The following is an 18,801-nucleotide window of genomic DNA, read 5'->3' on the forward strand; positions in this document are numbered from 1 at the left end:
AAGGACCTGTACCCTGGTTTTGCTGCATTTTCTGAGTAAACTTCTCCAAAACTGGTGGAAACTGAGCAGTCTTTAAAGGTGAACCTAGAAAAGTAAAGCTTCTGACTCTTTTGCTCTGTTATTTTTTCTCCCAGCCTTCAATCAAGTACTTTATAAATGTTTTGAGAAAGATGTTATACTGTCTGAGAAGGAAGCAATAAAAAACCTAAAATGTTTAAAATAAAAGTCAATTTAGTGCAGAAGCTTTAAAAATGATATTTAAAATGAATGGGCCAACAATAAATATTGGAAAAGTACAATTTGCAACAAAAACCCAGCAGTACCCATACTGTGCTCTCTAAGAAGAAATTTCATTACAGAGATTTATTTGTGCATGACTGAAGGTTGGATATTCTTTTTATGGTATGTTAGGTTTATGTACTGTGGGCACTATATTTGTTTCACTGTAATTTCTGGATAATTCCTAAACACAGGAGAATTAGTTTCAGTGGAACAGTAAGAATGAAGTATTAGTTTAAAGTTTAATTGAGTTGTCATGGGAGACCTAATTTGGCTCACGTTCCTGTCCAAGGCACTGCTCCTGGCTTTATTTATCCTTTTAGTTAGTTCCACCAGGGCTGGATTGTATATTGCCTTTTCCTGTTAGTAGTTGCTGCAGTTCTGACATCCCACACCCTGAGAACAGGTCTCAGGAACATCCCTTCTAGGCTGAGTGAAATGTTTCATATATGCAGTTATTTATGTGGGGAAGCATTGAAACTTGAAGCCCAAGTGTCTTCCAGGGAAATAATTCCCTATCATCGCTTGTAACTATTTAGGGCCTTTTAATTAAGCTGAGATAAATTGAGTGAAAGAAAATAATTTGTTTTCAACCATAAAATCTGGCCAGTCTAGTAAGAATTAAGTTATTGAGTTTATTAGGTTGAAGACATAGTTTTCTACTTGTATTTATGGTCCTAAAAAGTTCAGATTATGGAGAAATGCCCTCAATCTGTCATTGAGTAATTCTGTACCATCTCTGGCAGAATTCCAGGCAAATTTATAGAGTGCTTTTAGACAAATATGAGAGTAAACTAAAGCTGTCATATTAGTTTGTGTTAGTGCTGAGCAAACTAGTTCAAACTCGATAAGGATCTGTGTGACATCCATTCTGAATTCAGGCCAATTCCTTATTTTTAGTACTGAAATTGAGTTCAAATCTTGAGGTCTTGAAACATTTTTCACTTCTGGCAGACCTGGAGTTCCAAGTGGCCAAGTACCACATAAGACTATGCTTGTAGTATTTCTATCTGTGGAACATAGAAGGACTAAGGATTTGGTTTTGTTTTCCCAGGGGGGTGGGGTGGGGTGTGTGGGGGGGGGTTGTAGGGATTTTTTTGTGCTTGTGTTTTGTTTCTTTTTTTTTCTGAAAGTCCTTTTTCATCTTGGCATTAAAAGCTAAAACATCAGGTAGAATGTAGCCATTATTCTGGATAACTGCACACATACAGTACTGCTACTGTGGTTTGTCTGAGGTCGGATTGCTTTGTACCTGTAAGGTTACCTGGTGTAAATGTAAAAAGTGTTTATCTTTTCTATTTGGAGTACACAAATGGGTTGTTTAAAACGATTTCTGGGACAAATAGATTCTACAAACCAGGGTAGTTATAGGTTGTCAGGACAAATAGTTGTAGCATATGTTTTCCTCTATAAATTGTACCTGAGAGCCTCTCATAAACTTTCAAAACGCTGACCTTGAGAGACAGTTATAATTGCCTATGACAAGCATGCTTAAAATAGCAGATCATTTCCATACATTTTGAGCTGAAATAGGATTTGAGAGATTAATATTTCAGTATGTGAGTGATTATTTGGTAGTTATGCATAGTGTGCCTGCTGTACGTATTTCAGCATAGCAATACGAGGTCAGTTCAGACCTCACATGATGGATGTGGTTCTGTTTATTTTGCCATTTTGAACATGTCTTTTGCTGGTTTTGGTCCCCTCCCTGAGGGGGAGTCCTGCTCCCCTCACACTTTCTCAAAGGGCTGCTGCTCTTGCCCTGACCATGCTGGGGCTCCCCCGGACTCAATCTGGTTTGCCCTTGTCTTTCCTCTCCTGGAGGCCTGTGTCGAGTTTGCGTGGCAAGGTTTTGGTACTGGTGGGGCTACAGAGGTGGCTTCTGATGAGAAGCTACTGGAAGCTTCCCCCGTGTCTGATAGAGCAAGCCAGCTCCAAGACAGACCCACCACTGGCCAAGGTTGAGCCCATCAGCAACAGTGGCAGCACCTCTGGGACAGTGTATTTAAGAAGGGGAAAAAGAAAACAGCAATTGTAGCCGGAAAGAGGAGCAAGAATATGTGAAACAGCTCTGCAGACACCCAGGTCAGTGCAGAGGGAGGGGCAAGAGGTGCTGAGGTGCAGAGCAGAGGTTCTGCTGCAGCCCATGGTGAAGACCATGGTGAGGCAGGCTGTCCCCCTGCAGCCCGTGAAAGTTAGCAGTGGAGCAGTTATCCACCTGCAGCCTGTGGAGGACCCCCACACTGGAGCAGGTAGATGCCCAAAGGAGGCTGTGACTCCATGGGTAGCTCATGCTGGAGCGGGCCCCTGATAGGACCTGTGGCTCCATGGAGAGAGGAGCCCACGATGGAACAGGTTTGCTGGCAGGACTTATGACTCTGTGGGGGACCCATGCTGGAGCAGTCTGTTCCTGAAGGACTGCACCCCGTGAAAGGTTCCCATGCTGGAGCAAGGGAAGAGTGTGAGGAGCCCTGCCCCTGCGGAGGAAGGAGCAGCAGAGACAACATGTGATGAGCTGACCACAACCCCCGTTCCCCATGGCCCTCTGCACTGCTCAGGGGTAGGGAGTAGAGAATTTGGGAGAGAAGTTGAGTGCAGGAAGAAGGGAGGAGTTGGTGGAAGGTGTTTCAAGATTTGTTTTTATTTCTCATTCCCCTACTCTGATTTGATTGGTAATAAATTAAGCTGATTTTCCCCAAGTTGAGTCTGTTTTGCCCATGAAGGTAATTGCTGAGTGATCTCTCCCTGTCTTAGCTCGACCCATGAGCTTTTCATTGTATTTTGGCTCCCCTGTCCAGCTGAGGGGAGTGACAGGGTGACTTCGGTGGGCAGCTGGTGTCCAGCCAGGGTCAACCTACCACAGGGCCCCAGACACCAGTCTAATACTGAGTAAAGGGAGAAGACGGGCACTCGGTAGGAGGCTTCTTACCCTAAAAGCATAGCTCTACAGCCACCTTGCTTGAATATGGCTATGCAATACCAAAATCAAAAAAGTGTTTTACAGAGTCATGATAGGATAATTTGCTGTGTAACAATAGCACAATGACGGTGCAAGGCATTTGGTCCCTGTAACTGAGCCAGCCAGAAGGCATAACGAGAGGATCAGCATGCTCCCCTCCTTCATTGCTTTGCCTTCTGGCCAGGGGGTGGACCAGTACTGGTTCCTTACAGTCACAGTGCTGGCACAAGTAAGCAAAAGCACAGGATTATACAGGTGGAGCAGGGCAGTGCAGGGGGGAAGGGCTTTCCAGGTGTCACCTTGCCATATGCTCCTGTGCAATAGGGCTGTCCCATGGAGTACTTTATTTTGCAAAAGGAAAGATGCGGTGAGTAGCCTTCGTGTTTTCAGTGGTCATTTTCTGCAATTTCCAAATTTCAGGCAGATTTGGCTTTTTATTCCTTCTCACCTTGTAGAGTGTCATGATGTACTTTTAAACTGAATTGTCAACAACCGTTCTGGAGAACATGATGAAGGACTGAATGAAGACTTATAGTCTTTAATGTCCAATACAGCCTTTGCCTTAACAGAGCCGCTGCTGTCTGGTTTTCCAATTAGAGTGGCCCTGTCTGTTCTGACATCTCAGCAGGGGAAAACAGATTGATTCATCAGTAGTTGATTTCTGAGCCTGTAAATCTAGCAAGTCTGAGGAAACTGCTTTATTAAAAACTAATGGCATATCATACCTGTCCTTCAGAGCACACAGTTATTTTATGTTCAAGCTCCTCAACAGTTAAAGGAACTTGGTTTTTTTTTGTTTTCATAGGGTAACAACCTTAGGTCTCACTTTTGTCAGGTTGAAGTAATAAATTCGTTTACCATTAGCTATTCAGTAATAAATTGATTTGGGGAGGAGAGCAGATTATTCCCAATGCAAGTATATGGATTTGGAAATCCTATACTTTAGTGATGGGATGATGAAGAAAAAGCACTCCAGCAGCTCTTGATTTGTAAGGTTTTGTTTCTATTTATAAGTGCTGTTAGGATGGCACAGCCTAAGCAGAATGACAAATTCAAATCACAGTTTTTATGTAATAGTGCTCATTTATCTAAGGATCTGAAATATCCCATTCATCAGTTCTGTTATCTCTCAGCTTGATGAGCACTTAAAGCTGAAACATGTAGCTGTCTTAATCTACTCTGAGATACAGCACTTTTGGATACATGAATTAGAACCTGCACTAAGGCAACCCTTTAATTTCTTACACTGGCACAAGGCAGTCTTGACAAGGGTAGACTTTTTTTCTGCTTCTTGATAAGATAATTAATTTTTGAAACACCATGTGTTGCTGGTTTTTATTGGATTTTCCCCTCCCTATGCAATCTGAAGAGGAAAAAAAAACCCACCCCATCTTATCCTAGAAGATTTTACCTGCGGAATTGGACATTATAATCAATTCTGTGTGCTTAGCAGGTGTTGCAAATGGATGACAGAGGGATATTAATGGTAAGATAGTTGTGGAAATGAACAAATCACAAGTGCAATCAGTCTCACTTGTGTTTTCAGGGAGGAGTGTACCGCAGGGTTCAGCATGAACATGACAGCTTGATAACTTAAGGTTACTTCACTTTGAGAAGTCAAGTTGTGGGCAGCATCTGATGTCAAGATCGTAGCGTGGACAGATAGTTGGGGCAGGCTGGGCCCTGGCTGGGGTCAGTGGCTGCACAGGGCTGGGTGCCACAGGGGCTCACACCTGGGGAGCCTGCAGCCTCGTGGGGCAGCCACCTGAGATGCTTCTCCTGAGGTCCAGCCCACATCTCCCATGTGCCTGTTTATGCACCCTGTCCCTCCTGCCACACACCATAAGTTCAACATACTGACTTTCATCTTAAGGATAGGAAGAATAACATATGGGATACTTGGGAAGAAGGTGGAAACACACTTCTTGCTAATGAGAGGTAAAAAAACCCCCTTAGTTAATACATCTTTGATAAAAGTAGTTACAGCTTGCGCTACAGTTGTCGTTTATTCTTGGTGGTAACGGTTGAGTTAAGATGTATTTGTTTTCATCAAAAACGGTGAGACCCAACAGATGTAGGAGGAAGATTATATAACAACAAAAAGCAAGCAAACAAAATCCTTGTCTTAAAGTACATTTTTACATATGAACAATAATTTTGTTTGGAGAAAAAAGCCTCCAGTTCTTTACTACTACTTGAAAACACTTATCAGTGTTTCCTGTTTGTAAGTGTCATGGGGCTTAATCGCTTGTTAAAGCTGATGTAAATAGCATTTTCTGGCAAAGTGAAGCTGGGAGAAAGCTGACACCTCTCCCAGAATCCCCAGGAGATGTGGCTCAGAGGCAGGAGGGTCAATACATTCCCCTTAAGGTCCTGCTGCCTATCTTGGCTGGGAGAACGCAGCTGACCCGCAGTTCTCCCTGGTGCCCAGGGCAAATGTGGTTGGTGGCAGTCAATGTCAAAGGCAACGTGGCACCTAAAGTGACGATTTTTAGACAGCTGAGGTGTCGACTTAAAATGCTGCGCTATGCAGATGGGCAGAACAGCAGCCTGTTGTGAAACCAACTGAAACCAACTTCGGGTAGCCAAGGAAGTCACTGCTGAAAGGATTTCACACCTGACAGATCTGAGTGAAGTTGTTTGGGTCCTGGTCTCAGCTGGGGTTGTTGCCTTAAATGTAGGTTTCCTGAAGTTCGGACCCTGCATTTATCAGGAGGAGAGTTTAGCCTGCTGTTTCGTACTACAGGTTTAGGGATGACAAGCTGTAGGCCTAGGCGTGACACTGCCACTTTGAACGGCTGCATGTTGTTTTGTGGGATTTTTTCAATCATCTCCATGGTTTGTAGATTTATTTCAAGAAACAGTAGCAGCTTCCACTTTTCTTTTATAGGAAAATAAGATGAAACCTGTTTTCCTGTCTTTAAACTGACAAAAATTTAAGTCTAGCATAAACACGAGCATAACTTGAACTCTAAAATTTTAGAGCACCAAGACAACCATTTGCAAAGTGTTAGCCACATCTGCAAGCAATTAATTAGTTTAAATTGAACAACCAACCACTTCTTGTAGTTGTACTCCCTGGTTTGTGACAAATTGATTAAGTCAGTTGTATTAATGAGGTCAGCCTGTTGTGGGATATTTCTAATTCTAGAATTAGTGAGGTCTGAAGCTGTTGAATTAGGAGACACCTTCTTCTGCTCAGAGGTTGTAAAAGCGCCATCGAGCCACCTGTAATTTGAAGGGCTATAAGATTTTTAGCACAACACTTCAGCCTTTGACAGCATGGCCCAATGGGCACCTGTGAAGTGAGCAAAATGTGGTAATAATAAGACTTTGGTTTCTGGCAACAGTCAGAGGATTGAACTGGTTGCTGTTATTGGAGAAAGTTGTGGTATTTTGAGGCAATTTTCATTTTATGAACTTGTTCTTTTCTGAAGCTCCCTGTACTGTAAACATGTGACTAGTCCACATGCAAAAGGGAAGGGGTGAAAGAAGCTGTCCATCTATAAGAAGCTGTAAAATAGTGCAAACTAATAATATATTGTTTCGTTTGCCATAACATTTAAAGATCTTTTTTTCAGATGAACACAGAATCTAAAAGAACCTGGTCAGCTTATATAGTTTATTACTTTTGTCTCCTCCAGAGAGGAAACAAAGCTAGAAAACGCATTTGCCACTAGTTTGCTAGTGGCTAAGAAGGAAGAGCTATGTTTCTGTAGAACCCTCTGAATTTCCTTTTTCCCCTTTCACATGACCCAAATGAAATTTGAGGGTTACATGTCCCTGAGCTTTAGGAAAAGGAGCTACTAAATTTAGTAGTAGTAAAACCATTTTGACCTGTACATTATATACTGTCTGTGAAAAGTCAAACGATACAGATATATATCTTCTATGCCTATCAGTCTTTTTTTAATAAATAATCTATTATTCTATCTACAGCCTCTTCCTAAAAGTTAAGCCTTCAATAATTAAATGAATATGTTCTAAATCTCTGGTACACGTGGGAGCTGTTTATTTGCATGTTATGGCAAAAGGATCCCAACAACACACACCAAACCCCAAACCTCTGTGTTCATGGTTTACCCAAAACTGATGTTGATATAGCCATTTATGGTCCTCTGACTGAAGGGATGCATACATTCCTGTATTTTAGATAGCCTGGAGATTTACAGGCTTTACAGTTTGAATACAAGAAATTTGTGGGGGGAAAATGGAAGAAAAGCTACCTGAATAAAGACATGCAACTGTATTCTGTGTACATGGATGTAATCTGTATACATGTAAGCATGTAAGCGTAGGACAATTTCATTTTATTGCACTCATTAAAAAAATATGTTTAATTAACTTGACCCTAAATAAATACATTTTTAATGCCTATGCCAGTACTACTTTGGTCTGAATCAGTTGAGTAACACAGCATCAACCCCTACCATGCATGTTTAAAGCTCTTTTTTTTTTTTTTTTTTTTTTTTTAAGAAAAAGACTGAAATCCTAATCCTTGGCTTTGATCTTTTTTGTATTATGAATAAAAAGTGGGAAATAATGTGGACATTGCTTTCACATCCATGGGCTCTGCCTTAGTGGCTAAACTGAACCATTTCTCTTTAAAACACTGAGTGTAAAGCTGGTGTACCAGGGGAAGCTTTACAAAGCAGGGACGATGGAGCTGACATTTGAAGAACTGGGCCTTTGTGTCACAAGTTAGGCCAATAGATGTCAATCTAAATCCTAGGGAGAAAAGCAAACTAATGAGTCAGAGCAATGTACTGGTGCCATGTGTTTGCCCTCCAGACCTGAAACATTTGTTGGTTTCAGGGAAAGAATAACTTCAAGAAACTCGACTTGGAATTTAATTTTAACTGTTTTCAAAGATTGTGATGTTTTAAGATAAGATACTGCTTTTCAGTCACTTAAAAAAAATGCATTTCAAGTACTGTTGTGACCATCAGCGGCTTCCTCCTCCCACCCCCAGGAAAGCCTGAAGAGTGCATAAAAAGAGCTAAATAAAAGGAACTGCTTTGTACAGTCTGACCTAATAAATGACCCCTGTCACATTAGCTGGAGATACCTTTTGAGAAAGCACATTCATGCAGTTTCTCTAATGATGCTTTCTGTCTCTTATACAAAAGAGCGAAAAATAAGGGGAGGGATAGGGGATGGATGCATGGGGCAGACAGTCCCTCCTGCCTGCCTGCCTCTGGGGCAGGGAGGTGGCAGTGAGGGAAGGGGCCAGGACTGGCAGCCCAGGAGCCCAAATGTGCAGGGATGGTTCCTGAGCTGTTGCCTTTCCCTGGCCATCACAGCCTCCTGTGGCCTGCCTCAGGCTGTCCCCTGGAATCCCTGGCCATGCATCCTTATCAAATGCATATGGGCTTGCCTGGAAATTGGCCACCCCCCACAGCCAAGATTAAACATATAGGGAAAATAGTGCAAGACCAAAAGCATAGTGCTGCTGGTGCTCATCGTGGTATACACCTTATGAGCTAGAAAAAGGGTTCCATTCAAACCTTGCTATTTTAGGTAAAATTTTTAGTTGTTTTTTTTTTAGTGGTACCCTGAAGGCTAAGCAATTACTTGCTGAACAACTTGTAGCTTTTTCCTTATTGGATGGAATAAATACATTATGGTTCTGAAAGGGCTTTTTGTTTGTTTTTATAAAGAAAACACTAACTGTAGGTACAGTTTCTGAGCTGGCAGCCTTCTGTTTTACTAAATTTCAGGGTCCCACAAAGCTGGGAAGATATGATTACCGCTATGAGTTTATTATGTTTCTGAGGTATCCCGCTCTTGAGATGCCCACAGAGGGTGAGGGTGTTGGAAAACAGGCATACAGTTCACTCCAGCTTTGTCAGATGGATATTCCAAGTTGGTTGCAGTGATTTAGGTTGGTGCCAATGGCTTTTATTATGACTGGAGAAGACAGCAGACTTCAAGTAGTTCCATCAAGATTCTAGGTTTGTTTTGTTTCTATAAAACTAAATAATGATGCAAAATAAATGCCAGCAATTCTGCAGATACCAAAGTGCCAGATTTTCTCAGAAATCACCTGGGAATTTTTATTATAGTATTTTAATTTAATGGGAAGGTCTGTCTTGACACCAGTATGTCTAAAATACCTGCCATTTTACTTCTTTTGTAGGAATGGGCAGAAGCAATAAATGCTTTTTTAAATCAGAAAATGTTTACTAAGTGGAGATGTAAATTTATATGATTTACAGAGACACTGAAAGCCTATGACATTTAAAAGTGGTTTTGAATTTGCTTTGAATGTGGATTTGTGCTTTTCTGACAGATTATGCTGGATCATTATAATGCCTAACAGGTGTTTTCAATGAACATTTTAAAGAAAAGGCTATATATGTCATAAACCCCTAACAATATGTGAACTTTTCTTAATCAAAGGGTAGGCACAGGTGGCGACAGGCAAAAAGCAATGTTGAAAGGTAAGTTCTGAGGTGCTGTGAGGGGGTTCTTGGTAGGGCTTTGGTGTTACCAGCATTTTCAGACCAATGTTAGAAATGATAGAAACCAGAACTGTCTGGTGTCAAGAAAAAAACACACATTTTTTTTTAAAGATGGTGTGAAAATATAAGTATTTTGAGTAAAAGTATAAGATCTGCTACTGTTATTGAAAGCAGAAATCCCACTATATACATAAGGCTTTTGTTCTAGTGTTCTCTGCTTTTGATTTGATTTTCTTCAGTGACTTTTGATTTTGCAGATTTAGTTTTGGGTGCACCTCATTCTCAGGTGACCAATAGCAAATGCTTATGATCTACTTCAGAACTTCAAGACTTTAGCCTACTTGTATCTGTGAAATACATAACATTGTGTAAAACAAGATCATGGGTCTTATAGAATTAGATGACAGGATGACAGTATGTTACTTGCAGTTCAGATGACTGCAACAGAGAATGTAATAAGCCATAATACTACAATTTTTCACGTTAGAATTTTAATATTTTGTTTTCTATAGCTCTTAAAATGTCATGCATTAAACATGTTTCAGAAATCGCAGTGAGTTAGCTATTCATAGTGTTATTAGAGGAAAACCTTCTGACAACCACATGGAATGATGAAAATCTGTCCTACAGCCCCTTCCTATTCTCTTTCATCGAAGTTGTTAAAAAGAAACACAGCAGCCTGGAAGGACCTCACATTTAAAAGGTATTGTGGTCATACCTCAGAGGTAATAGCTTGATGCCTTGTGCTGCCGGCTGGGTTACAGACATAGCCCATAGTGTCTGGATCTCAGCCTACAAGAAGATAGGTGGCTCTATTCAACCCCTGCCCCTGCCTTAAGGGGAAACGATAGCAGGGAGAGCCTTTGTGTGGCGGGGACTTTGCGTACTTTGTTGGAGTCCAGAAAAGGGCAATTATGTTTGCCTTCTAGGAGAAAATTAAAAATAGGATTTCTGGAATCCTGGAAGCAGTTCTTCTAGGGGGAGAGTATTTTTGAGCCAGTAATGCTCTTGACTGCATATCTTTATCACAGATACCTCAAAGCTGTCATGCTAAAGAGCAGAGTGAAAATAGTGTCAACAAAAAAATAAAATGAGAAATTATTCTTCCATCAGCCTGTCCCCTGAAGTCATAGATGGTGTTGATTGTGTCTTATCTTAGTGGCATATACTAGGGAGGTAAATTGCAGTAACAATAGGAGGCAGCATATCTGATTCAATTGAGAAACAGTTTAAAACGCTACCGTATCACATTTATTTGGATTAAGTTTTTTAAAACTCTGAGTGACGAGGTGACCTTTCAGTTGATTAATCCCAAAATGGAGATTATTTTTTGTGAAAGAGAAGCAGTAGACTCCAAAAAATGAAAAAAAATACCAGTCAGTCAGAATGCAGTGTTTTTCTAGGAGCTGGTCTTATTGGCACACAAAGAAGAAAAAATAATACAAAAGAATTGCCGGGAGACCCCACTTTACTGCTCTTTGCAGACCAGGTGCGGCCCTGCTGGCAAAAAAAGATGGCTGGGCTGTGTGATGGGGTTTCACCCACTGCAGTACCTGGCAGTAGGGAGGGAGAAGCTCTAGCTTCCCAGGCACTGCACCTCCACACAGCTTCTCCTGCCCACCCCCACACCCCCCCACCCCCCCTCGCAGCAGGGCTGGGACCGGGGCAGTGCCTGCCCAGGGGAAGGAGCAGGAGGTGAGGCCACGTCCAATGAGGGCCAGAGTTGTCACCTTGCAGTGACTTGACAGGGCTGCACCTGCTTATTAATGTGGTGCTACGGTAGAAACGGTTTGTTCCCTGTGTCTGTTAAGAGGATTTTCCTGTTTTACACTGTCAAAATCCTGCATAATTTCTGCCTGATTTTCATGGAGGCATAATCAGACTTTTTACGCAGCTCCATCCCTGAAGACAGTTCTCTGCTGGTGTTCTCTTAAAATAAACCAGTTCTTTAATGAAACGTCCTGTAATGAACTGCACTGTCACTATAATTTTGTTTATTACAAAATATGAAAGACATCAAGGGAACTACGGTATATGTGTAATATTATTATAAGAGGGCCTTCTGCCAACACTGGAAACCACAGTTCAGCTTTTTGAGAAGATGGAATATTTTTGCGTGCAATAGAATTACAGTTCAGTTTATGTTTCTTGGAAACTTAGTACTTAACATTTATTTTATGACATCCCAGATCTCCTTATATGTTAATTGAAATAGATCTGCAAGGCTGAGATAATGGGAGATGCTCGCTCTGCAACATGTTATTTTGGTTTGGGTTTCGTTATTGTCTTTTGGTTATTAGGATTATTAACCATTAGTGCTTGCCTTATTTTTCAGTCTGAGCGTTAACATGATTCTAAATAAGGGGATCTAAATAAGAAAATTTTAGTTTCCAGAATTATACTGTGATCTTACAGAGTTAATAAGAGCATTCTGGTATATATCAATGATAATAAAGCTGAGTAGTGCTTACACTGAGCTACTGTGGAACTAAAAATAAAGCAGAATGAAAATGAAATATAAAAATTAAAAGAATGGCTTAAAATAGGAAAAGCCATATACAGTTTACAGCCTTGTTCTGCTGCCTTCTGTGGGGTAAAACTTGTGTCTGATTTCCATAAACTTTATGTTGAGTAATGATTAGGGGATTAGGCTCTTATTTTAGTGGTAGCTCAAAAAAGTTTCAGTGGATCATAGGTGAAAAGATGTGTTGCCATCATTGTAACCAAATGTCTGGGATGAGATCTGTATAATAATTTACTCAAATTTATATACTGGCTGTCTCACACAATTAAAAAAGAAAAGAAAAAACAGGTCAGTTTTTTAGATCTGACTTTTTTCTTTTCCTGCAAAAATCAGGAATTGGCATCCTTTGAAATGCTCCTTATAGAAAAGCTTTCCAATGATATAATTCATTTAGCTTTGAAGTGTCATTTGGAAATTAAACATGAAGATACTTTATTTAGAAAACATCAAAACAATTCCTTTCAGGGGAAAAAACCCATCAGCTCCTGTGTTTGGAGGCATGAATCACAAAGTTCAATGAAGTCCATGCATATTGACAAACTAGATTAGTATGTGGGCTTTTTTGCTTTGTTTTCTGTTGTTTCTTTGAAGTTGGCAGCATATCCTGGGGTCCCTGCGACTGAGCAGTTTTGATTCAATTCCCACTAATCATACCTGAGTGGGAAACAAAAGGTAGTTCTGTCTGCCTGCATGCCTTTTTTTCTCCAGGATGGTGTACACTGGAGACAGATCATGTTTGCTGAGGGCTGTGATCTGAGTCTGTTAAAAATCACTGGAAGTCCTTCCATCGGTTTTAGTGCGTTTAAGGAAGTATTAGTACCACTGCCTCTGCTCCTCCTCTCCTGGCCTTTGAGAACAGAGAGAGAGGTTTTGGGGAAGGAGCTGGGTGAAAAGGGTTCTTAGTTTTTCTCACTGGTTGGGAGGTTGTATGAGTGAGGCAGAAAAAATAATCAGTGAATTCTATTATTTTCTTCCATATTTTTAGTGCCGTACATGCGAGAGAACGGCCCTGGACCAGAGGATAACCTACCTTAGCTCTCCCCACCACTGCCATGCAGTCATGTGTAACCTGTCTGTAACCCAGAATGGGGTGCTCTTCTCAGCACCAAGGTGCACCAGCTCTGAGGGTGAGACAAAATTGCAAGCTGAAGGGCAAAAGGGTGTATCCAGTGTATTCAGAACTTCTTGGTAAAAGCAGCATGGCCCACAAGCAGCTGACAGGGGGGAAGACTAAAAAGACAGGTCCTCCCAGCAATGTCTGGGGAGAAGACATCTGGGGCTGCTGTTGGTAAATGCTCTAAACAGGGTGGCCAAGACCCTAATTTAACACAGGGTCAGAGCTGGTGTAACCTCAACATAAAGCTTTTGCTGGACCATGTAATTCTTGGCAGCCACCTCACTGACACCTTTAAAGGGCAGTAGCACAAAACCCTTCCACAGTGCATCTTACTCACTGGAGTACTGATTACTCACTAAAATAGGAGGTTACTAATTCAAGGCCATAATTGTCATGCAAGTGGCTTACAATATGGACAATGTTTTCCTCCTGGTTTTAGACACATTTTTTTTAGTAGTTTTTGGTAGAAACTTCAGTTTAGGAGCTAACACTTAAGCGCACTGAAGAGTTGGATAAGCATCGCCTATTTATATTTGAAGACAGCTCTGCTCGTATCCTCTGTGTGCAGACACTTTGTGGTTTCAGTTTGCATCTAGTATTTGCACAAGTGGGTTTCTTTTTCATTGTCAATTTTTAAAACTTTTTATGGAGGCAAACAAACAATATTTTTAAAGAACCATTAAAGGTGCCAAGTGGAGAAGGAACCAGAGATTGCATATGATGCTTTGTTCTGGCTGATTAGTATTTAACAAGAACTGAATCTGTAGAGTCAAATGAGATTCAGAATGTTTTTTTATTGTGTACATAATCATATATCAGAGGAAATTTGTTAACTTTTCCAGTGTTAAAGCATTTAAACTGTATGGAACTGCTGACTTTTTAGCACAGAGAATAATAGAGGAATACAAATAAAGTAGTATTTTGAAATGTGGTGTCAGAAATATACATGTACATATACCTGGTACAATACTAAAACCACCAATTCAAAATTGTTAATAAGGAAGCTACTTATCTTAAAGCTAAAAATCAAGAAATATAATTTTTTAGTAATACAAACACCAATGCGAAAATTAAAATTAAATACAAACACAATATACTGGCACATTATACTGTTAGTTTATTAATTTTGATCTCTGTAGCATATGGTAGTTTCATGCAGCTAGGGGCTATGGCCACCTGTTAATACTCCAGAGTACAAAAGAAGAAAGGATTTGGTTGTTCACTGATGAAAAACACAGTGATTTCCATATTCTGATTAAAAGCTATTTTCTTCTTTCAATACCTAGTGTGTACTTTTTTTCCAGTATAAGTAACTTTCTAAAATAAAAACAGTGCTGCAGATTTTATGGTTGTTTATTTAGAGGAAATCTGAGTTGTTTTTCCCAAAACTCCCATCAAGGCTTTAGAGAAATTACATTGAAAACTAGCTAGCAGCAGCACTTTCCTAGTGAAGGAAAATGTACTAAGATTTTTGTGCTGTGTTTCAATAAAAAAATAATTTAATTAAAAAAATATTGTTTGCAATAGGTCACCTAATATATAAAAAAAATAAAATAATGAGCTAGTGGTGTACATTACTGTTACTTTATGAGAAATGGTTCAGAGATTCCAGGAAGCACTTCTGGTGCTCGTCCAGAGAAAGGCACCGAGCCATTTCTCCCCAGCTGGCTTGTGGGTGGTTGGCAGAGAATCAGTGCCTGGCCCATGGCAGGTGGGTTCCCGCCAGTGACACGGGCTGGCTGACACTGCTCAGTAATGGAAATGCGGGCTGTTTCTCTGCAGCTGGGAGCAAAGTGCCTCCCCACCTGCCCTTCTTGGCTTCCCTGAAGGAGATGGACCCGGTTTACATCAGGTGGAGTACATAAGGTGTAATGGTATAGTAAAGCTGTGGCTGTCATATATCATCCACGGGCTAGGAAGGAATTTCCCGCTCACTGTATTTCCTCCCTATTGCATCTTGGTGAAAATTTGAAAGATGTATGGACCCACTGGAGCCAGTTGTTGCTTATCTGCCGGTCAGTCCCCACTTTGAAAAGAAGCATTTGTTGGAAAATCTGTGCATTTGGAACCAGTTATAGTCTCAGATGATGTGTTGTTGCAACTTTGCACATAGAAAGCCTAGGAGGCTGGAAGGGTTGCTTTTTAGACCAGTATCCCAAACTCAGGTGCAGAAGGAGACTTAGCATTGCTGTAGGATGGGGTGCAGAGAGGGTGGGGGAGAGCAGGGCTGTTCTTGCTAGCAAGCAGCTGGAGAGCCAACAAAGGGGGCAGTTTTGTGCATCTCACTTGGTGGAAGCATCCCAGGGGTGCAGGGGTCTTGGCTGGTTGCTCAGAACTACCAGGGTTTATAGGTAACAGGTGGCATTTTAAAACTTTGCTGCCTGTTTTGAGTTAATTAAAACTTTGCAGCTGGAGCTCTTTCAGCTCAGAGCTTTGAGATGTTTATTTGTGGGAACCACAGGGTTGGCACTCAAACTAGACCTGAGTGTGAATCAGAAGTGTTTTGCTGTAATCATTATACTTTTAAAACAGACTAGATAGCTTTATCTTTTATGGTGGCAGATGTGAAACATACTTTAATTTTGTGTGCTAAATTATTCAGACCACTGTGGACGTGTCTGTGTATTATTCATCTACAGTTGACATCCTCCTTTCTCTTCTCTCTCCTTTTTTTTTTTTTTTAAGTAGGCATTCTTGGGGATTATTTCCTGGACCAGGGAGGTTTAGGGCACATTACTTTTCATTTCTATTCAGCTTACATCAATAAAAGGGAACAATTAATACTCCTTACAGTATGGTCTCTTGTCCACTGTAAATTAAATTTCATCAGCTCATTTTGCACAGGCAACTGAGCAGACATCCTGCATTATTGTATTAGCAGAAACAGTATTTTCATGATATGTTTGAGCATAATTAGTTAGATATTGCTCTATATGTGCAGCTGGTTGATTGGAAAAGAGTTTGACTTGTGCTTACAGAAAACTGAACTTTGACCAGCGCTAACTGTGATAACTGAAATCTTACTGAAATTATGGGGTATTTTCAGAGGGTGCTGGTGTTAAAGCTTCAGCTAACTGCTGAATTTTAGGGTGGACTGATCATAACAGATTATTAATGTGATGGTAATGTATTGATGGCAAGAAATGCTGCAAAGTTTTTAGAGGCAGGTGCAGCCAAGACCACAGTAGCAGAGTGAGGATGGGCTACTTGTCTGTGTGTCTGCCCCCGCAAACAAAAGGGCTTATCCCCTAGATTGAACCCATCATAACAGAATCAGTTTTTCTTTCCTCTGAGCTGTTCTATACCTGGTGGGGGAAAGGTGTGGTTTCCATTTAAAAACAGGAAGGCATTTATGCCTCTCACTTCTCATTATACAATCTAATATGTGCTCTTTGTAGTGTCTTGATTTTTAAAAGAGAACATGCCCAAGTGTGTTCATGCTTTTGTAAAAAATGTTTCAATTTCTAGTTAGGGGAAGTCTACTCTAAGACAACTTACGGTGTTTCCATTAGTTAGTTTCGAGCTAGAAGGACACTGCAAATGCTATATACAATGTGTAAATATATAGCATAAAAATTGGAATTACCAAAGACTGCAGATACCACTTCCTGAGCCAGACCAGAATTTTTTTGTAGTACGGCGCTGTCTGACAATTATCAGTGAAAAATATTTCATTTCAAAGCAATCTCTGTGGGAAGTAGGCACCATCATGACATGGGGATGTCCCCAAAATGTGTCCTACCTGTGCTCAATGATGTCCCAGAGTGTGCTGGGCCATGGGCTGTGGGCTGCACTGGGGCTGGGCTGGAGCGCTCTCCAGCATCTTGGTTATCAGGGACGCTGTAAGCCAGAGGTACTGTCTCGTGCCTTAAATGGAATCTTTGCTTTGCTTTCTCAGGTAAAAAGATCAGAAAGAATATCACTAAAAATTCCTCTTGTTATAGATATACTGGTTGATAATTCCCCATTTCCACTGTTTCAGCTGATAAACTCTGTTCGCTTCTCTGTGTTCTTAATTGAGTTTTCTTAACATCTGTGACTGAACTTAAAGCCCTCTTGCCATGGAGTGGGTGTTTGTCAAGCCCCACAGTCCTGGTGGCCAAGTGCAGGTTGTGTGAGCACTCTGTGCATGCAGGTTTTTCCCAGGTCAGCCGCTACAGAAGAGCAGTGCAGGCCACCAGCTTCCTAGGGACTGGGGGAGCTAGGGCTGTGATGTGGCGGGCAGGACATGCTTCCCTCCTCTCTGCTATGAGTCTTCCTTAGTTGCTTTCAAACATCTTTTTTTTGCCCCCAGCATAAAGATTTCCAGTGTACTTTTTTTTGTTGTTGTTTTCTTCTTAGTATACATATTGTTTCATCCCTCTGCTCATCTTTCCCTTTCGTCTTCTGTGCTTTTTTTTTTTTTTTTTTTTTTTTTTTTTTCAGGGAGTCATAGATTCATGAAATGGTTTGAGTTGGAAGGAACCTTTAAATATCAACTGGTCCAAATCTACTGCCATAAGCAGGGACACCTTCCACTAGACCAGGTTGCTAAAAACCCCATCCAACCTGGTCTTGAATACTTCTGGGGTTGGAGCATTCACAGCTTCTCTACCGTTCCAGTGTCTCACCATTCTCAATTGTGAAAAATTTCTTCCTCTTCTCCAATCTAATGCTACGTATCCTCTATCAGTTTAAAAGCATTGCCCCTTGTCCTGTCTCTACGGGCTGTGATAAAGTCTCCCTATCTTTGAGTGAAGGGTTTATTCCATAATCTGAAATGTCCTTTTCATCAGCAATCAGATTTCTTCTGTCATCAACTGCTGGAGCTGAGGAGGGACAGCAGGCATGAGGGGAAGGACCATAACCGCAGTCGGTCTTCTGCTGGAATAGATCCTTTAGAGAAAAGAGGAGACATTTTTAATCAGAAGAGGGTTTGGAAAGGTTTAAGGGCAGCATGAGAAGCAAGGCAGCTCTTGTTTTAGGTTCTTTAGGTATGTCAGGTACTATGGATGTGCCTGTGCAGGACTTGTGTTGAATGGGCTGGGTTTTTAAATCATGTCTCAGATTTATCATGATCTTTGCAAGTATGTTTTTGAGGTGAAACATCCCTGTGTGAGTTCTGTTCCTATCAACAGATATGTTAGTAACTGTGAGCTTGCTAACTTCCCAAAGCACAACTTAGTCAAAAGTCTTGGTATTTGAACTGACAAATCCTAGTGTCTTCTGTTCATAACTTTTGGCATACATTTCCCTTCCCCTTACGAACCCGCGCGTGTGTTACTTTTGTCTCAGTTATGTTTCTTTTCTAAAACTGCTAGCGAATAAGTGGACCAATGACAATCAATTTATCTAACGTTTATACAGTGTTCAGAGTATAAAGCATGGAAGTTGATGTAAAACTTAGTGCTGCAGGTAATTTCCTGGGTGCTTTGATTCTGAGCCTCATACATTGAACCATGTGATCTACTCAAATATT

Source organism: Falco rusticolus, chromosome 2, assembly GCF_015220075.1.
Source record: "Falco rusticolus isolate bFalRus1 chromosome 2, bFalRus1.pri, whole genome shotgun sequence".
NCBI lineage: Eukaryota > Metazoa > Chordata > Aves > Falconiformes > Falconidae > Falco > Falco rusticolus.